The 18894-nt window shown below is 51.5% G+C and overlaps 1 pseudogene; it reads right to left on the minus strand.

Moving 5' to 3' along the window:
* Positions 1–213: 213 nt before the first annotated feature.
* LOC103345825 (tetraspanin-14-like) lies at positions 214–18288 on the minus strand (annotated as a pseudogene).
* Positions 18289–18894: the final 606 nt, after the last annotated feature.

An 18894-nucleotide genomic window follows, 5' to 3' on the forward strand; every position in this document is an offset into this window, starting at 1 on the left:
GGGCAGCCTCTGGGGTGCCCAGGGCGGGGTTCTCGCTTGCCTGCTGGGGCTGGGGACCTGGGCGGGAGGGGCGGAGACTCGTCTTGCGTGCCCAGGGCGGGGCCATCGCTTTGCCTGCAGTGGCTAGGGACGTGGGCAGGGGCAGGCTGCGTGTGGGGTGCCCTGGGCGGGCTATCGGCTTACCTGCACTTTCTGGTTAGCAGGGCGTGTCGGCGTGGCTAACTGAACCCGCCATGGATGGATATGATGGAGGCTGTGTCTTCAGGTCTTCCTGTCTTCAGGTGGAAGCATGTGTTCCCTGCGTGTTTGCCTCTCCCCGGGCCATCTCTCTCCAGTTACCACCATCTTCACATTAAGGCTGGAACAGGCTACACACTCCTGCAGTTAGCTTCACCCCAAACCCCCTTATCTCATAGACCACCTTCTGACACTCCAGGGAGACTTTTAAAGATGCTGTCTTTATTCCCTAAAACTTCCACCCGAGATTCTTCACCCAGTGACTGCGGCTCACAGGGCTTGACATCCCCACCCCCTCACTGGTCCTGGGGGCCTCACAGCCAGCTCAGGAAGCAGGTGTGCCTGGTGCCCTGGCCCTGCCCAGCTCGCCCCCAGCTCAGACTGCACCTGGGGCTTCATTTCCTCGCTAGTCCACCAGCCCAGTTTGAACTTGCTCTAAAGCTGAAAGATCATAGGGAATGGGACAGAAAGGACTGTTAATCTTGAGAACCCTTCAAGTTGTATGCATTGGGGCTCTCATCGGAATCCTGACATCATATCCACACTGCGTGTTCACAACTTTTTGCTGTAAGGAAAACACAAAACATGAGTCACCTTGGTTCCCTTGGTAGGCAGCTCTAGGAATTTCACAACTCAACACCAGCTCTCGTCCCTCAGCCACACTGCCGGCCCCCTCCCAGGCTAGGACAGGAAGGGCTAGATGGGAAATATCTCACATGTGTTCTCAGGGGCAACCACTAGAGCAACTGGGTAGCATGTAAACAAATGAGCAGGGCTGAATTGCAAAACCTAGTAGACATGGAAATTTGAATTTCATTTAACTTTCACTGTCACAAAATATAATACTTGTTTTGATCTGTTCTGCATCTCTTCAAAGTAGCTGAAGGCATTCGTGGCTCACGGGTCACACAGACACAGCAAACCACATTTGTCCCCTAGGCCATGTATGGTCTACCAGCCCCAGCACTGGGAGGTGACAGCTACACTTGCTGAAAGCAACACATACTAAGCTGGTTTGTGTCCCAGTCACCACCTGCGCAGTGTGAGCAAGGCTAGCCATTAGGGGGTGGCAGCCCTGCCTGCTCCAGGCTTGCCCAGTCACAGGCAGGAGTGCATGACATAACTGCACCAAGAGCTTGCTCAGGCAGAACTCAGGTCCCCTTCACAAGTCAGCCCCCAAAGCGAAGTTTCTGAAACTCAGGAACCTGGGCCTTGAACTGGGAATGAAAGCAGGTGAAGAACAGACAGTAACTCCCTACTGCTGAGGCTGTGCCCCCTGGAGAATGAGGTGCACTCCCATGGCCCCAGGTGCCGCTGAGCAGAGGGTACTTCCTCCAGAGCAAGGCTGTGAAGAAGGCACAGCGGGACTCACTACATTCACCACATCTCATCCAGCAGCCCTAGTGACAGCCCCCGAGGAAGGGACAATATGGTCTTCTCTGCCTTGCCCAGAACATTAGGGCATGCATGGGTCAAGCAGGACCTGTCCTGGAGCTCAGGACCCCAGGGGCAGGGTATGGAGAGAATCCACACAGGGGAGGGGGCAGCCTTGCAGCCCAGGACTTTCGGCAGGAGGGACATCCCTCGCTGCACATGGCACAGGCAACTCACCACTGGGTCTGGCACACAGCAGGAGAAGGGCACCCCACACATCTGGCTATAGCTGGTGCTGCTGCAGTTGAAGTAGACATTGAGGTCCCAGTCTTCAGTGCCGTGTGTCTCACAGCACTGGTTCTATGGTCACAAAAGTGGGGAACTGTCAGGGGCTCCAAGCCAGGCTGGGACACCAGCTTGGTGACCCAGAGGTAAGAGTACCTGCTTCTTTTTTAAAAATTTTTTATGTGACAGATAGAGTTAGACAGTGAGAGAGACAGACAGAGAAAAAGCTCTTCCTTCCATTGGTTCACTCCCCAAATGGTCACTATGGCTGGAGCTACACCGATCTGAAGCCAGGAGCCAGGTGCTTCCTCCTGGTCTCCCATACAGGTGCAGGGGCCCAAGCACTTGGGCCATCCTCCACTGCACTCTCAGGCCACAGCAGAGAGCTGGACTGGAAGAAGAGCAACCTGTGCTAGAACCAGTGCCCATATAGGATGCTGGTGCCCCAGGCAGAGGATTAACCAAGTGAGCCACGGCACTGGCCCAAGAGTACCTGCTTCTAACACACAGAGAAATTGAGGCCCACCAGCCACCTCACTTCCCATACACCCAGAGGCTCTGAGCAATGCCACCCAGGTAGCCCTTTAAGAAGACAATGGCAGCCTAGGGCAGCTCCTCCACGCCGCACACAAGGCTGACTCACAGTGCCCTGGCTCACCCAGGGCACAGCATACTAGGTTCCGGTCCCTCCTGGCTTGCTAAGGGCTTCTGCCTGTTTTTCTCTTTTCTTTTCACATCTAGGGTAAACCCCACCCTCATTCACTAAACTGTTCCAGTTGCTTCAATGCCCAGGCCAAGCTGGCCAGGCAGTGGGCTCCTCCCAGGGGCTGAGTTCCAAGCCCCCAGGCACAGCAGCACACAAGGCAGCTAGGGGCCAGACACAGTAAAGGCCAGAGCCTGGGACTGCTAGGAGAAGCCCCCAGGGACTGCTTCCAGGGAGCTGATTCGGCCTTCCACCACAGGACGCTTCCTCCAGGCAGTTCTGCCCTTCTCAATCAGGAAGAAGCAAAGGTTCAGGGGAGAAAGGGGACAGGAATAGCCTCAGACAGTGAGTCATGAGCCTCACAGGCAAGTGCCCAGCCCCGCAGTACACAGAGCACCCAACGTCTCAGGGAGGTCTGTGGCTGCTGTAGGGCATGACTGGAGATCTGGGCCCCAACAGGGGAGGGAGGGCTGAGCCTCCGGGGATGGTGGCCACAGGTGTAACTGGACCACCAGGTAACCAACCACAAGCCGGCAAGCAAGGCTGAGCCAAGCACATGTGGAGGCAGTGAGGTGGCTAGCCACCAGCCTTGGCATGGGAGCAACACAGAATGAAGGCAGGAGAGTGGCGGCTCTACCAGGGCGCCCACCCACAGTGGTGCTTACTGCTTTCTAGAGGGAGTCAATGAGGTTCTGTAAGTCGATGTCGTCCCTGTAGGACCTGATGTTGCTCTGGAAGGATTTCTGGAAGCGGTCTCTCACCAAGTCCTGGAACAAGAAGGCCAGCACAGACATGGCCAGTTCCAGGAAGAAGATGAGGACAATGGCACTGTAGAACTGCATGGGGATGCAGATGGGGGCAGAGTTACCACAGCACCACCTGGCCACCCACATCCCTGTCTGATCCAGAACCACTGCCTGCCTCAAAGGGCAGGGACTCCACACTCCAGGGACCCAGGGGAAAGCCCTGGGAACCCCACGGTCTGAACTGAGACAACTTCACATCGTCTGCACAATGGGGCTGTACATCCCTGCCCTTGGTACTCACTACACCACTTTGGTAATGGTTAAATGTGTGAAAAGACACAAGGGCCCAAGCCAATGTGCCAATCATTTCCTTCTCAGCTGCCCTTGTCTCCCAACAGGAAGTAGACCTTGTGATGAGAGTGATTGTTCTACTCTTGGAGCCTGTCAGCTCCTTTCAAACAGAGCCAGGGCCCCAGACACCAACTGGCAGCTCCCCAAGCACACACGGTCCTCACTCCACTACAGGGTTTGCCTAAGGTCATGCTGCTCATGTTCCCTGCAACTCAGGAGGTATTGCTGTGACCAGTAAACACCCTCTCTGTGTGTTGAGTATAGGACAGCCAGCCACCCAAGGACCTCTGCAGAAGCACGGCTGCCCTGGCCACAAACAGCAGCAGCATTCTGCAAGGGTCCACAGCCCCCTCTTACCGAGGCCTGCTCAGGCCTCACAGTCTTTATTACTGTCCATACAAGACCAGCTTGGCCACAAACCTTCAAAGTCAGAGGGGAACTACACACACACACACACACACACACACACAACCCTCCAGAGTGCAAACAAGATGCCAAACATTTTTGAAGAAAAAAAATCCATGTGCTTTGATTTTTAAATTAAGTCTAGGGAAAAAGAAAACCTGATCTAACAAATTTAACAAATAACACATCACAAAAAGTGAGACTATCTCTTCTCCATCGGGTACTATTTAAATTTTTAACTGGATGAATTTAAAAGTGAATTTGTATCTAAATATATAACCAAATTCTTAGCAACCTCACAGTTGTACCAGGAAATTAAGGATTCTGGATTGCACATCCAACAGATTTGCACTCCCTGGAGAAGGGAAATGATTTCTTAATGTTACTGGCACCATCCTTTGAGCTCAACCAGGAAGGGCAAAGTACGGAGCAAACAATTCCTATAGAACTTCTGAGGGAAGATAAAAGGCCAAGGAGAGGAGTGGAATTGGCCTGCAAGTCACCAGCTCCTCCCAATTCAGGCAGAAACCCAGAGGTGCCACTCCTCCTGGGGTGAGGAGCAGCTCATCGGGGTTTTTTTTCCTAGAGCCTCACTCTTCTACAGGACAACAGAGAACAAAGCTGGAGAGAGAATTGGGCAGGAGTTGCTACCAGATAACCTAGGAACCTGCCCATGTCCCAGGCCCATGTCCCAGGTCCATCTCCCAGGCACTCACACACTTGAGCAGGCAGATGTTCTCCTGCAGGGCCCCCCATGTGAGCATCACCACACCCACCATCAGGACCAGCACCAAGAGTTGATTCCATGCAGCCGGGTCAACTTGGTGAGCTCGGACAGCACATCCTGAGAAAGGCAGAGGAAGCAGAGCACTCAGGGTGGCCCTGGGGTCTGGGCTGTGACCCCAACAGAGGACAGGGCCCTGTCTTCCAAGGCTCAATCCTCTCGACTTACAAGCCAGGCCAGAGTGGAGCCCTGCCCACCCCTAGAGGCCCCTCTGTCCAGCAGCCTCCAGGTTTCTTCTGAGGCTTGCAGAGTGCCTAAGCCAGGCCCAGGGCCACAGGGCACCCCAGACCAAACTGGCCTCCTGGGTAGCTGAGCAGGTTAGCCCCCAGTTGTGCACCTCACTGCTGAGATGAAAAAGCCTCAATCTGAATGTTCCTGTGGAAAAGTCACGAGGGTAGAGACGTGCCTGTCCCTGGAACTCTGTCATGAGGGAGGTGTCCTGGGCTGCACCAGCCCAGATGGCAGCCGCTGACCATGTGTGCTGTCAGATACCTGGAACATGACTAGGGATCCTAAACAATTTCACTAATTTAGATGTAAACAGTAACATGTGAGTAGAGGCAGGAGTCACAGGAGGAAGGAGAAAAGTGTGGCTGGACCAGGTGCCCAGCTCAGCTCAGCTCTGCTCGGCTAAGCTCAGGCTGGGCAGCAGGGTAGCCATGATCCCAGCTTTGCCTATCAGGATGCTGCAGTCCTGGAGGTGGCCACATGGTGGTGTTGCCGGTTATGAATTGCACCTGTTTGCTGGTCACTGGGGCAAAGGGATATTTAGGGGTTTACAGGCCACTGAAGGTGCACAAACAGGAAGGCAGGCCTTACCCAATTCCCCAGCCCGCAGACCTAAGTGCTCCTTAAGCAAAGGCAGGCAGCACTGAGGTGAAAGATGGCTCTGGGCCTGTAGCTCCAGAGGAAGCTTCCCTTCCCACTGTGGTTCCCCCTGACCTGCTCTTCCTGGCTCCTCTGCAGCTGTCACCGCCCTGCTCTTCCTCCCGCATCCCTGGTTCCAGCCCACAGTCAGGGAGGGCCCTTTCCAGCCCTTACCACTTCCCCAGAACCCACGGGCCCACAACCAGACTAGTCCCCTCCCTGCAGTGCCAACAGCCCCATACTGGGGACAGTGAGGGCCTGGTCTCCCTCCTTGCCCCCACTCTACCATTGTGTAAAGACATGCCCCCCACACACAGGGTTCCCTGGGGCGTAGAACCTGGCCTGCTCCCTGCTTCAGGGGCTCCTTCTGGGCCCACACATGTGCTTCATAAATGCACATATGTGCCTGCATCCAGGGGCCTGCTCACTCACTCCACCACCACAGCAGGGTGGGAAGTCAGCCCCAGGCCTGCCTACCGTCACTGCAGACAAGCCCGGGGTGACACATTGTGACATGGGGCTGCCAGGACAGAAGAGAAGGCTCTCTACACTCGGGGAGCCTAAAGGTCCCTGACTGCAGCAGGTCCAGTCTCAGGTGCCAGCAGCCAGCCCTGCCACCAGAGAGCAGAGCCAGCCTCAGTGCTGGTTCTGTGGCAATGAATGGCCACCCACCTTTACACAGCACAAGAAATGCTTGTCATGGGGGACAGCCTGGAGGGGGACAATGCAACTGAGTGCTCCTGGGACAGGCTGCCTGCCACATACAACAGCCATGGGGACACACCTACCTTTTCGCTCCATGCCTGTTATATCTTAATGTTAGCCATTGCAAAGCACACCGGACACCGGAGTAAGGGAAAGGGTTTATTGGGGAACACCCTACAGACAGGAGTGAAGGGGTGGCGAAGGAAAAAGAGAGGGAGACTGTAAGAGAGACAGAGAGGAGAGGAGCTAGCAAGGAGAGAAAATAGAGCAGAGAAGAGGAGAGCAGAGCCAAGAGACCAGAGGAGGATGCTGGAGAGAAGGACCGAGAGAGAAGAGCCAAGAGACCAGAGAGGGAGGCTGGAGAGAGGAACCGAGAGAAAGCAGGAGAGAAGGACTGAGAGAAAGGAACCAAGAGCCAAGAGACCAGAGGAGGAAGCTAGAGAGAGGAACCGAAAGAGAGCAGGAGAGAAGGGCCAAGAGAGCACATGTTCAGGAACAGGCCCTTTTAAAACTTTGCCTGAGGGCGGGCAGGGAAGCAGGAGCAGCCAATCCCATTAGGATGGGGGTGGAGCCTGGCTCAGGTAGCTGGGCCATGCTGCCAACTGTGCCAGTTTCCTAACAATGCCCACTGCCCAACTCCAAGGAAGACAGCTCCTGCCAACTAAGCGGGGGGGGGGTGGTTAGTCAGAACCTGGCACCATGCCAGCATCTCCTACAGTCAAGCCCTCTAGGTGGTGCTTGGTTGCAGGAGGTGAGTGGATTGTTATGGAAAACAGGTGGGGTCTGGAATGTCTTTTGGGAACAGGATGGGGGTGGTGATGCCTGTGTAGGGCTTGACCTTGGTCCTCAGCCAGCTGGGCTTCTGCATGGCCTGCATATGCCTTGAATGCCTTTGGAGTGAGTTGGACTAAGAAGTGTGCCTGGGAAGCGTAGTTTTAATGACCACCTGGTCTCAGAACCTGAGTGAGTCACTTACTCAAGCCTACCTTGTACCTGCTGTGTGCCAAGTCCTTCTCAAGGTGTTGGGATTTAACTATGAGGATGGCTCAAATCAGGGAGACAGGGTTGACCACAGCCCACCAGGGCCAGGATCCATGCTGTGAAGACAGTCAAGCAGCAGGAGGTCCCAGGTGATGGACAGGGAGCAGGTGTCCCTGTGAGGGTAAAATTTGAACAGGCCTGAGTAAAATGAGGGAGGAAGCCAGGAATAGATATGGAAAAGGAACATTCTAGGCCAAGAGAACATCAAGGTTTCAAGACAGGCATGAGTCTGGTGAGTTCAAGAAACATTGAGAGGTCAGGCATTTGGCACAGCGGTTAACCCCTTTGGGATGCCTGTATCCCTTATTGGAGTGTCTGGTTTGAGTCCTGGTTACTCTGCACCCAATTCAGCTTCCTGCTAATGCACATCCTGGGAGGCAGCAGATGATGACCAGGTGCTTAGGTCCCTGCCACCATGTCTGATGGCACTCCTGGCTCCTGGCTTCAGCTTTGCCCAACCTTCACTGTCGTGAGCATTTGGGGAGTGAACCAGAGGGTGGAAGATTGACCCTTGTCTCTCTGCCTTATAAATAAAATGAAAATAAAGAAATAAATCAGTGAGAATTCCAAGGTGGACTGAGGAATAGGGGTGAGGGTGTGGGGAATAAGATGAGCAGGAGATGGTGCCTGCACTATGACAACAGCTGGGGTCAAGGTCGGGGCCTGAGGACAGGTGTGCCACCTCATGGTTGGGGTTTCTGACCCCAGTCCCTTCCCTGGGGTGAGCTGGGTGCGAAGGACTCACTGCAGGAACCCAAGCCTATCTGGGACGAGGCAGTTCTCATTGTCTTCTTCAGGCTCAAACAATCAGTGCCGTTCCTCAGTGTCCCTGTCCTGTGTGGCCTTAGTGTGGGGGAGCTGCCCCATGGTGCTGTGCCCTCTGCAAAATACCTGAAGCTGCGTTGCTTATAAAATTAAAGAAGTTCAGTTTGGCTTGTGACTTGACTGGCCTGAGAGCGTGGCACAGGCATCAGCTTCTGGTGAGGGCCTCATGGCAGATGGCATCACCCAGCAAGAGCCTGTGTGAGATGGAGGAGGAGGAGGACCATGCCCTGTCCCTGATAACAACCCCAGGGCAGATAAAGAGGTGAAGACACCATTGGGACTCTTGCATCTCATACTGGAGTACCCGGAGGCAATCCCCAGCCTCAGCTCCTGAGTCCAGCTTCTTACACATGTGGACTCTGGGAGGCAGTGAGGATGACTCAAATAGTTGGGTTCCTGCCACCCACGTGGAAGATTTGGGTTAAGATCCAGCTTCAGCCATTTGCCACTGCAGGCATCTGGTGAGTGGAACTGTGGATGGAAGCAAACACCTCCCAAGATAAGTAAATTAAAAATTTGTAACAACCCCCTGATAATAAGTAACAATAACAATGGTAACTAATCCTTGTGCTCCCTAACCCATCCCAGGAGACAGCGTCAGTCCATTCAGGAATTGGGTTTGGGCCCATGCTCCCAGCACATGGACTCTGGGGAACAAGCCTTACCCCCAGTGAAGGAAAATGTAATCTGGAGAACACTAACTCTGGATAATCTGGAGAACAAAAGCTCAGGCAGAGAAAAGAAAATCCATGGGCATCTTCCACCCAATTAAGAATATTTGACTGCTGAAGCTGGGTGATACCCATTCAGCATTCATTGTATTATTTTACATTACTTTGTGAATCTCCAAAATAGTTTAAAATGAAATTTAAAAGAGTAAAAACTGAGTGGGGAGGGGTAATAAAAGAATAAGTTAAAACCCAAGTCTTGGGGCTGGCACTGTGGTGCGGCAGGTTAAAGCCCTGGCCTGAAGTGCTGGCATCCCATATGGGAGCTGGTTCTAGTCCCAGCTGCTCCTCTTCTGATCCAGCTCTCTGCTATGGCCTGGGATAGCAGTGGAAGATGTCCCAAGTCCTGGGGCCCCTGCACACATGTGGGAAACCTGGAAGGAACTCCTGACTCCTGGTTTTGGATTGGCGTAGCTCCGGCCATTGCAGCCATCTGGGGAGTGAACCAGCAGAAGGAAGACCTCTCCCTCTGTCTCTATCTTTCTCTCTAACTCTGTCTCTTAAATAAATAAAATAAACCTTTTTAAAACAAACCCCACGCCTTGCCTGATAGCATCTCTGGACATGACACAGCTGTGTACTCCTTCATGCTCCACAGAGGAGGCCAGCAGGTGTGTGGGTGACCAGGGCCCTGGACACTGTGGTCTCCATACCAGTGCAAGGGAAGTGGGCAGAAAGGCAAAGAAATGGTCCCTTGAAGGGAAAAGAATAGACTGTGGCACCAAGGTAGCAGGCTAGGGGCAGTGTGGGACTCAGGACCAAGGAGGTGCTGGGTGAGGGCTGAGCCACTTTCCCCAGGAGGAGCAAGCTGCTGATCAGCACTCCAGGGAGCTGTGGGCCTGTGGTTGTTCCCACCTGACGCGTGCTGTCCCTGTACTTATTGTCAATGGCAGCCGCGTATTACTAGCATATGGATCAGGCGCTGGTTCCCAAGGAGTTCTCAGTGCTTTATGCCTGTCTCTGGTCAGTGTCCAGGACAGGGCCCTGGTTCCCACTCTGGAAGTCTGGGGTCTGGGCCATGCCAGCTTGAGGTCCTATGCAGGTGGTGCTCAGCTGGCCAGTTCCCCTCCATCCCAGGAACCTGAGACCCAGCCCTGTGTCCACCACCTAAAACTCCCAGGAAGAGGGACAGGAACAGAGCAGGAGGAGACAGTGGGGGTTGGCAGTGCTGGGATGGGACCTGTTGTAGGACAGGAGGCTGCAGTCCTTGGAGTCTCAGTTCAGATCACGGCAGGGGCAGCCACAGTATGGGGACCTCAGGAAGATGGACAGGTATATGTGGGGCTCCCTATGCCACCTTGTATTCCAATAAAGAGGGCTTCACAGTTGTGCAAATTGCAGAGGAAGAAAGGAGGGGCAGGAGGTACAGGTTTCCCAGGACTTGAGACCTTCCCAGCAGGTGGCAGAGGGCCCTGGCACCCTTGGTTCCGTGGCAGTTCTGCCAGAGCCCTGCCCTCTTCACCTGGGCCCTGGGGAGAACTCAGGCCCCACTTCTGGTGGCCTTTAATGAAGCCAGGGCTGAGGAGCCTGACACCCCTGTCACAGCAGAGCCACTTGGGATTGGTCGGCAGGCTTCTATGACATCATAGTCACTGAGGATGTGCACTCTGGGCTGTGAGGTGCCCAGTGCCCAGTAGTGTGTCAACTGCCCAACTGACCAGGTGTTGGTAGTGTAGGCAGGAGGCACATTTGACAGAATCGAGTGGATTCACTACAGAGGTGACTGGGACTAGCTCTCTAGATGAGCTGCGACAGGGGAAGGTTGCGCCCAGGTGGGTGGCACTGGTCTCCCACGCCAGTTTCCATGGGTGATGTTGCTGAGTTCTCAGTGGTGCCCCTGTGTGCAGAGCATCTACAGTTGTCTCATTCCTCCTGCTCTGCAGGGCACCAGTGGCGAATGGGCCTTGGTGTGAGTATGTGTCGGGACACAGGTTCAAGACTAGGTGTCTGATCAGCTGGTATCAGATGTGAGAGCCAGAAGCAGGGCAGGGAGACGCCTGGGCTTGGGCTATGGTGCTCCCTGTGGGACACAGGGATGCCAGGTTGGGGAGGAGTGTTCTTCCTGAGGGCAGAGGAGGAGAGCTGGGGACTGTCCCTACCCAACCGTCCCTAGTCCCTGTGTGGAGCCGTCCTTAATGCTGCTGGTGGAACCTGAGACCCAGCGCCTCCCAGGATCAGCTGGGATCCGGAGAGGCTGTGGCCTGAGGCAGTTGCATCAGTTACCTTGGGCTTCCGGAAATTTCTAGGTGCGGTCCTCTTCTTCAGCTCCTTCTGGAAGACTACACCTCAGGACTCAGTTCCTATTCCAGAGGAACAGAACCGCTCTTTCTGCAGGGAGTTTGGCGCAGTGGCCTTCCTGTCACGGGGTAGGCGGGGCCCAGGGTGCAGAGCATGGGGTGGGAGTGTGTGTGGGGTATAGCTGGGATAGAAAGAGGAGGGGGGTCAAGGGGGAGTCGGAAGGAGAGAGGAGGTGGTGAGAATGAAAAGGTGGCATGAAGGTGGGAAGGGAAAGGCAGAAACCCGCATCTGGGAGAGGAAAGGGAGGGGGAGAGTGACAGGAGTCCCAGTGGGTGGGGGTGGGGTAGGAGAGGAAGAGCTCTTGCCATGGCCCCAGTTCTGTTTTGGGGGTTTTCTGTCCCTGGCCAGAAGTAGCCTTGACTGCATTCATGAGAAGAGGCCTTGACTCATGACCTCTCTTCTCTGGGTTGTTCGGAAGTGTAACGTGTGTGTGCAGGAACATGGGCATGGGGCACTTGAATTAATTTGCACATAATCTGGTGAATTTTCACAGTCTGCACACCGGAGGAGAAAGCAGAAGGTTAAAGAAACCCCAAGAATCTCTCTGTGCTCTGTTCCAGCCTGCTCCAAGATTCTGACACCTCAGAGTAAGTATAGATATTTTTTCTATTTGAATATTGGTTTGAGTCCGGTGCCGCAGCTCACTAGGCTAATCCTCCACCTGCAGTGCCAGCACCCCGGGTTCTAGTCCCAGTTGGGGCGCCAGATTCTGTCCTGGTTGCTCCTCTTCCAGTCCAGCTCTCTGCTGTGGCCCGGGAAGGCAGTGGAGGATGGCCCAAGTGCTTGGGCCCTGCACCCACATGGGAGACCAGGAGGAAGTGCCTGGCTCCTGGCTTCAGATTGGTGCAGCACCGATCATAGCGTGCCGGCCGTGGCGGCCATTTGGAGGGTGAACCAACAGAAGGAGGACCTTTCTCTCTGTCTCGCTCTCTCACTGTCTAACTCTGCCCGCAAAAAATAAAAACTAAATATTGGTTTGAAAGGCAGAGTTATAGATGAGGTGGTGTGGGAGAGATCTTCAGTGTATGGGTTTACACCCCAGGTGGCTACAATGGCCGGGGTTGGGTCAGACTGAAGCAGAAGCCAGGTACTTTATCCAGTACTCCAGTGTGGGTTTGGGGGCCCAAGTCCTTGGGTTGCTTCCTCTGCTTTCCTAGGTGGGTGAGCACACAGCTGGATCACAAGTGGGAACAACCTGGGTTGTTGGGGGTGGGGTGGGGTGGGAAGAGCTGTGGTATAGTGAATGAAGCAGCTTCCTACAGTACCAGCATCCCATATGGGTGTTGGTTCGAGTCCAGCAGCTCCGCTTCCATTCTAGCTCTCTGCTGTGGCCTGGCAAAATAGTAGAAGAGGGCCCAAGTGCTTGGGTCCCTGCAACTGTGTGGGAGTGCTAGAGGAAGCTCCTGGCTCCTGGCTTCAAATCTGCTTTGCTCAGGCTGTTGCATCCATCTGGGGAGTAAACCCGCAGGTGGAAGACCTTCTCTCCCTCTCTCTCTCCCCCTCTGACTCTCTGTAATTCTACTTTTGAAATGAATATTTTTTTAAAAAAAGTAACAGGCAGGATTCCAGTTGGCATCTATAGGGAATGCCATTGTTCCAGGCAATGTCATAACCTGCCATGCCACAAGACAGGTCCCTATGAGTACTTTTCTGCCCACTGTTTCTTTTTAGCTGAGTAGAAATGGGATATGTGAATTTAGTAACTAATATCTATTTAATAAATTTTATTATTATTTAGTTATTATAAATTATAACTTTTTAGTAATTATGGAAGCATTCCAGGTTTTCCTTTCTCTTTGTATGAATTTTGACATATTCTGTTTCCAGGAATTCATGCAATTCATTTATCTTATGAAATTTTTGGTCATAGAATTGTTTATACTATTCCTTTACAGTTATCTTGTCCATGGAGTCATGGTGGCACCGATGTGTTTAAAGAATCAAATTTTAGTTTTGTTGATATTTTTCTGCGATTGTCCTTTTTTCAGTTCCCTTGACTTCTACTTTTATCTTCCATTATTTATTTTCTTCACCTTGCTTTAAGTGTTTAAGTTGCTGTTCTTCCTCTGATCTTCTAGGCTGAAAGTGTAGCTCATTGATTTTGTTTCTTTTTTCCTAAAATATGTATCCATTAATATAAATTGGCAGGATACAATTTCAATTTAGTTTGAAATATTTTTATTTGAGATTTATAAATGTGTTATTTTGATGTTGGGTGATTGTTTTCCTTGCAAGTATTTGGGATTTTCCAGCTTTTTCATACTGACCTCTCAGGTAGTTGTTACCTTGTGATCTGAATTCTTACATGGTGTGGCGCCTCTTCTTAGGATTTGAGGTCTGCTGTATACTCACGAATGTGGTCAGAGTGGATGTGCCATGTGGGTCTGAGTGTTGTGTTTCATTGCTGTGGATGGAGCATCCTCTAAGGATTCAATTGACACTTGGTTGATTTCGGTGCTTTTCTGTTCAACTACATCCTTACTGATTGCCTAACTGCTGATCTGTTAAGAAAAGAGATGTCTTGACGTCTGTGAGTGTAATAGTGCATTTGTTTATTTCTCTTTGTAGTTTTAACAATTGTTTATGTATTTTGGCATGAGGTTTACTTTTGGACTCACTATCATACTCCATTGAAACATGCTTCTTCTATTCTTTCATGAATCCCAAACCATCTTGGTTATTGTAGGTTTATTGAAAGTCTTGAAAGACAGTATTGTGATTTCACCTAGTTCCTTGTTTTTCATGGTGGACGTGATAGTTGATTGTCTTGGGTTTTCCTACTATAATCAGGTTTTTTTTTCTCAAAAACCTCTTGCTGGAGATTTTTTTTTTATTTAGATTGCCTTAAACCTATAGAATCATTTTAGAAGAAATGGTATCTTAATATTCAATCTTAGGCCGGCGCCTCGGCTCACTAGGCTAATCCTCCGCCTTGCGGCGCCGGCACACCGGGTTCTAGTCCCGGTCGGGGCACCGGATTCTGTCCCGGTTGCCCCTCTTCCAGGCCAGCTCTCTGCTGTGGCCAGGGAGTGCAGTGGAGGATGGCCCAAGTACTTGGGCCCTGCACCCCATGGGATACCAGGATAAGTGCCTGGCTCCTGCCATCGGATCAGCGTGGTGCGCCGGCCGCAGCGCGCTGGCCGCGGCGGCCATTGGAGGGTGAACCAACGACAAAGGAAGACCTTTCTCTCTGTCTCTCTCTCTCACTGTCCACTCTGCCTGTCAAAAAAAAATATTCAATCTTAGATCTTCTTTAGTTTCCTTCATCAGCATTTTAGTCTTCAGCCAACATATTGTGTATTTTATTCATAGGGTTTACGAGTTTTCATTTCAGTAGGCTATTTTAAATTTCAAATCACTGTCTACCTGTTTGCTGTTGGTAGTATACAACTGATTTTTAGATCAGTATCTACCTGTTCACTGATGGTAGTATACAATTGATTTTATAATAAGTTATTGATTTTTAATAGATTTTTTATTTATTTGAAAGGCAGAGTTAGAAGCAGAGGGAAAGAGACAGAGACAGAGAGAGGTCTTCCATCTGCTGGTTCACTCCCCAGATGGCTGCAGTGGCCACAGCTGAGCAGATCGGAAACCAGGAGCCAGGAGCTTCTTCTGGGTCTCGCAAGCGGGTGCAGGGGCCCAAGGACTTGGGTCATCTTCCACTGCTTTCCCAGGCCATAGCAGAGAACAGGATCAGAAGTGGACATCTGGGACTCAAGTGGGTGCCCATGTTGGGTGCCAGCACTGCAGGTGGCAGCTTTACCTGGTAGGCCACAGCACCGGCCCTGCACTTGATATTTTTACATTGCCCTTCTACCCATTGTGGTCTTGCTAAAATAATTTATTATTCCTAGTAACTTTTTAGAAAATGCTTTTGGCACTATGTTTAGATGATCATGTCTTTGGGAAATCCAGAGTTTAACATCTCCCCTTCAGCTCTCTTAATTCATTGTGTTTTTCTTGCCTTAATAATACTAAGTGGGGCTCCCTTCTGTGACATCAGGTAGGAGCAATGACTGTGGATGTCCTTAACTTTTATGTCCTCTTTGGGGGAAAACCTTCTCTGCTGGATTTCACCATTTCAATGTGATGTTTCCCATAGATTTTTATTTGTTTTGTTGGATCAGCATTTGACTGATTTCTGCGCATCTTTCATATCTTTCTTCTTTAGCCACTCACACATGAATTACATAGGTGGGTTTTTCTAATACTGAATCCACTTCCATTTGTGAGAGAAGCCCCATTTAGTCATGATACATTAAAATATTACTAGATTTTATTTGATTGTATTCTCTGTTTATGAGGGACATTAGTGCACAGTTTCTTTCCCCATAATATATTTATCTAATTTTGGTATTAAAGTATCTCAGGTCACATAAAACAAGTATTTCATCTTCTGTATTCTGGAAGTGTATGGGTAGAAGCTATTAGTGAAGTGGTATTGGATAGGAGGGCTTATCATTTTCTTTGCTGGAGGATTTATAACTGGATTCAATGTCTTGAGTAGATACAGGAGGATACTTCAGAAAGTCACAGGAAGCTGAAGTGGAAAGTTTATTGTGGAGCAGGAGAAGTGTGTGTCAAGAGGGCAGAAGAAATGTCCTCACCATGATCTAATTTTTTATTTCATCTTCATTTTCATGAATGAGAGCTTTGCAACTTACAGTATTCTGGGTTAACAGCTTTTTTTTTTTTTCTTGAGACTTGGCATATTATCTCACCATCTCACCACATTCTCCTAGCCTTGTAGGGTTTCTTTTTTTTTTTTCTTGACAGGCAGAGTGGACAGTGAGAGAGAGAGACAGAGAGAAAGGTCTTCCTTTGCCATTGGTACACCCTCCTAATGCCACCATGGCTGGCGCGCTGCGGACGGCGCACCACGCTGATCCGAAGGTGGAAGCCAGGTGCTTCTCCTGGTCTCCCATGGGGTGCAGGGCCCAGGGACTTGGCTATCCTCCACTGCATTCCCTGGCCATAGCAGAGAGCTGGCCTGGAAGAGGGGCAACCGGGATAGAATCTGGTGTGCCCGCGCCGCTAGGCGGAGTATTAGCCTGTTGAGCCATGGCGCCAGCCTTGTATAGGGTTTTTGATGAGAAGTCAGATGTGATTCTAATCAGAGATCCTCTGAAAAGGGTCTGGTATTTATCTTGTGTGTTTTTAGAATCTTTTCTTTATGTTGGTGTGTGAAGAATTTGACTGCGGTGGGTCATGGTGAAGATCTTTCTGGTCATGTGTATTAGGACTTCCATGTGCTTCCTGTACTTGAATGTCCCTTTCTTCAAATTAAGGAAGTTGTCTGTAATTATTTTAGTAAATAGGCCTTCTAATCAATTGTCTTTCTATGCCTTCACCTACTTGTTCTGATAATATCCCTTAGCTAAAGCATAACTATAAAAATATTCTTAGTTGGTGACATGTGTCGCTCCCCCTCTTCGTGGAGGAGCAACACAGAGTCCTGCCTAGGCTTCATATCCGAGTCACGGCACCATTATGTCGCTCCCCCTCTTCGTGGAGGAGCAACACAGGACCCTGCGCTGTTCTTTCATCTGCTCGGCCCTCCCCGGGTTTGCTGCTGGTTCTTCCCGGGTTGGCTACTATCCCTTCCACCTCCGTGGAAGGGCAGTTCCCCCTGGCCACATTCCCCACTTCCGCAGGGGAGCGGCACACTGCCGGCCGGTTCTCTGGGGGGCTGCACAGGTGTTCCTTCAGCTAGATGTTCCCCTTAGATGTTCCTGGTGCGTGCCGTCTCTCTCCTCCTTTATAGTCCTCTTCCGCCAATCCTAACTCGGCTGTCCACACGCCGAGTACGCTGCTCTCCAATCAGGAGCAAGTCCTACAGTTTATTGGTTGAACTGGAGGCAGCTGTGCGGAAGCTGTTTACTTCTCTCCCAGCGCCATATTGTGGGAGAGCAGATGCATAGAATAAGTCTTAATTCCAGTAACTCAGTCCAGTCCGGGCTGCTCCCCACAACATGCTAGGGAAAGAATGACAAGGCCTATTCAGAGCAGCTGTCACTCCTGCTGCAGTCCCTCGGCTCCAGCTCCCAAGCGCTTGGCTTGGCCAGAGGAGGATAAGGCTGCCCATGCAGTGACAGGTGCAGATAAACTGTCCGCCCTGTTGCCACTACCACCTTGTGTCTGGCCACAGTTGAACCGTGGCCCCAAGGCTGGGAATGGCATCCAGGAGAGGAGTGATGCATACCACATTTCTGTTGGCTGCAGACCAGTGCAGTCCCTGCATGCTGTTTCACACCAGGAAGAGCAGGGCTCCTGCTGTGGCAGGGGCGAGAAGCTCTGGGGTGCATCCTTGCTTGGCCTAGGAGAGAAGATGAGCTGTTATGACAGCTGTGTCACTGGCATCTGGTGGCTGTGCCAGGGCTGGGTCTTGAATTGGTTCCCTCTGAGCAGTGGCTTGCACTGTCATCGCACTGCTCACACCCCGTGTGGTTCAGACTTGCAGCCCACCTTTGGCAGGATCCGTGGCTTGTGTGGTGGTCTTCATGTCTTCAGCCGCCCTGAGCATGAGCCCCCCCTGGGATCTGTAGCTACTCTGGTCAGGTCTGAGTGTGGTTTGGTTGACTCTAGGGGGACAGACTTAACAGAGAGGACCTGCAGCCTGAGCTGTGAAGGGCAGGATTTAGGGAAAGGATAACTCTTCCCTGACTGAGCATCCACCAGGACAGACAGGCCAGAGTATTGGCTCACGTCTTTGCAGCTTGACCTGTGTTAAGGTGGTGGGCAAGGGGAGGTTCTGGAGGGAGATACTGGCCTTGAACACGGGTGGTTCCCTTGCTGAGATACTTACCGTGAGGGGACCACAGCAGTTCTTTCTTTATCTGTCACCACAGGGCCACACTGACTTATAAAAGTAAGAAGCAAAAGGCCCTTATTCATTTCCACTGTACTCTCACGTGTTCCTCTGTGTGCATTGCACATGTGTTCCCAATGTGCTCATGCTGCAAGGCTTTGCCTGGATGTGGATGCCCCACATATGGAGCCAACGAGTCCTTGTCATTGTCTTTGTCACTGTCACCTGTGGCATGCTGGCTATACTAAGTGGCTATGCAGGTGTCCTATATTTTCCCAGCCTGCCTTGCTGGGCTGTTTCATGGTGAGGATGAGGGAATGCAGAGGGCACAGCCCCATGGGGCAGCTTCCCCCACACTAGGGCCACACAGGTCACCTGCGGTGTGGGTGGCCTGGCCGGGGAGGAATCTGCACACCTTCATGCACTCCTGTGCCCCTCAGTGCAGCATGTAAGGGTGCAGCTGAGGCAATGGCCCCTTGCTGATGGGTTCAGGAGGTACCAAGGATTAACCCTGAGCCTTCTGGTCAAGTGATGGTGACCATAAACTCTGGAGTCAGGTGTTTCAGTAGGGCAATCTTATGTCTGTTTGTGTACTCATGTGTGCCTGTATGTACATACCTTTTTATTTATTTATTCCTAGGAAAAAAGTTTCTAATATCAAAATTCTTGGAATACATTTTTAAGAATACAGCATGTAACTGTTTAATATACATGATAAAGTCAGTCCTTTTTTA

This window comes from Oryctolagus cuniculus, chromosome 19, assembly GCF_051225735.1.
Source record: "Oryctolagus cuniculus isolate XC-2025 breed Fujian yellow rabbit chromosome 19, ASM5122573v1, whole genome shotgun sequence".
In the NCBI taxonomy this organism is placed as follows: Eukaryota; Metazoa; Chordata; class Mammalia; order Lagomorpha; family Leporidae; genus Oryctolagus; species Oryctolagus cuniculus.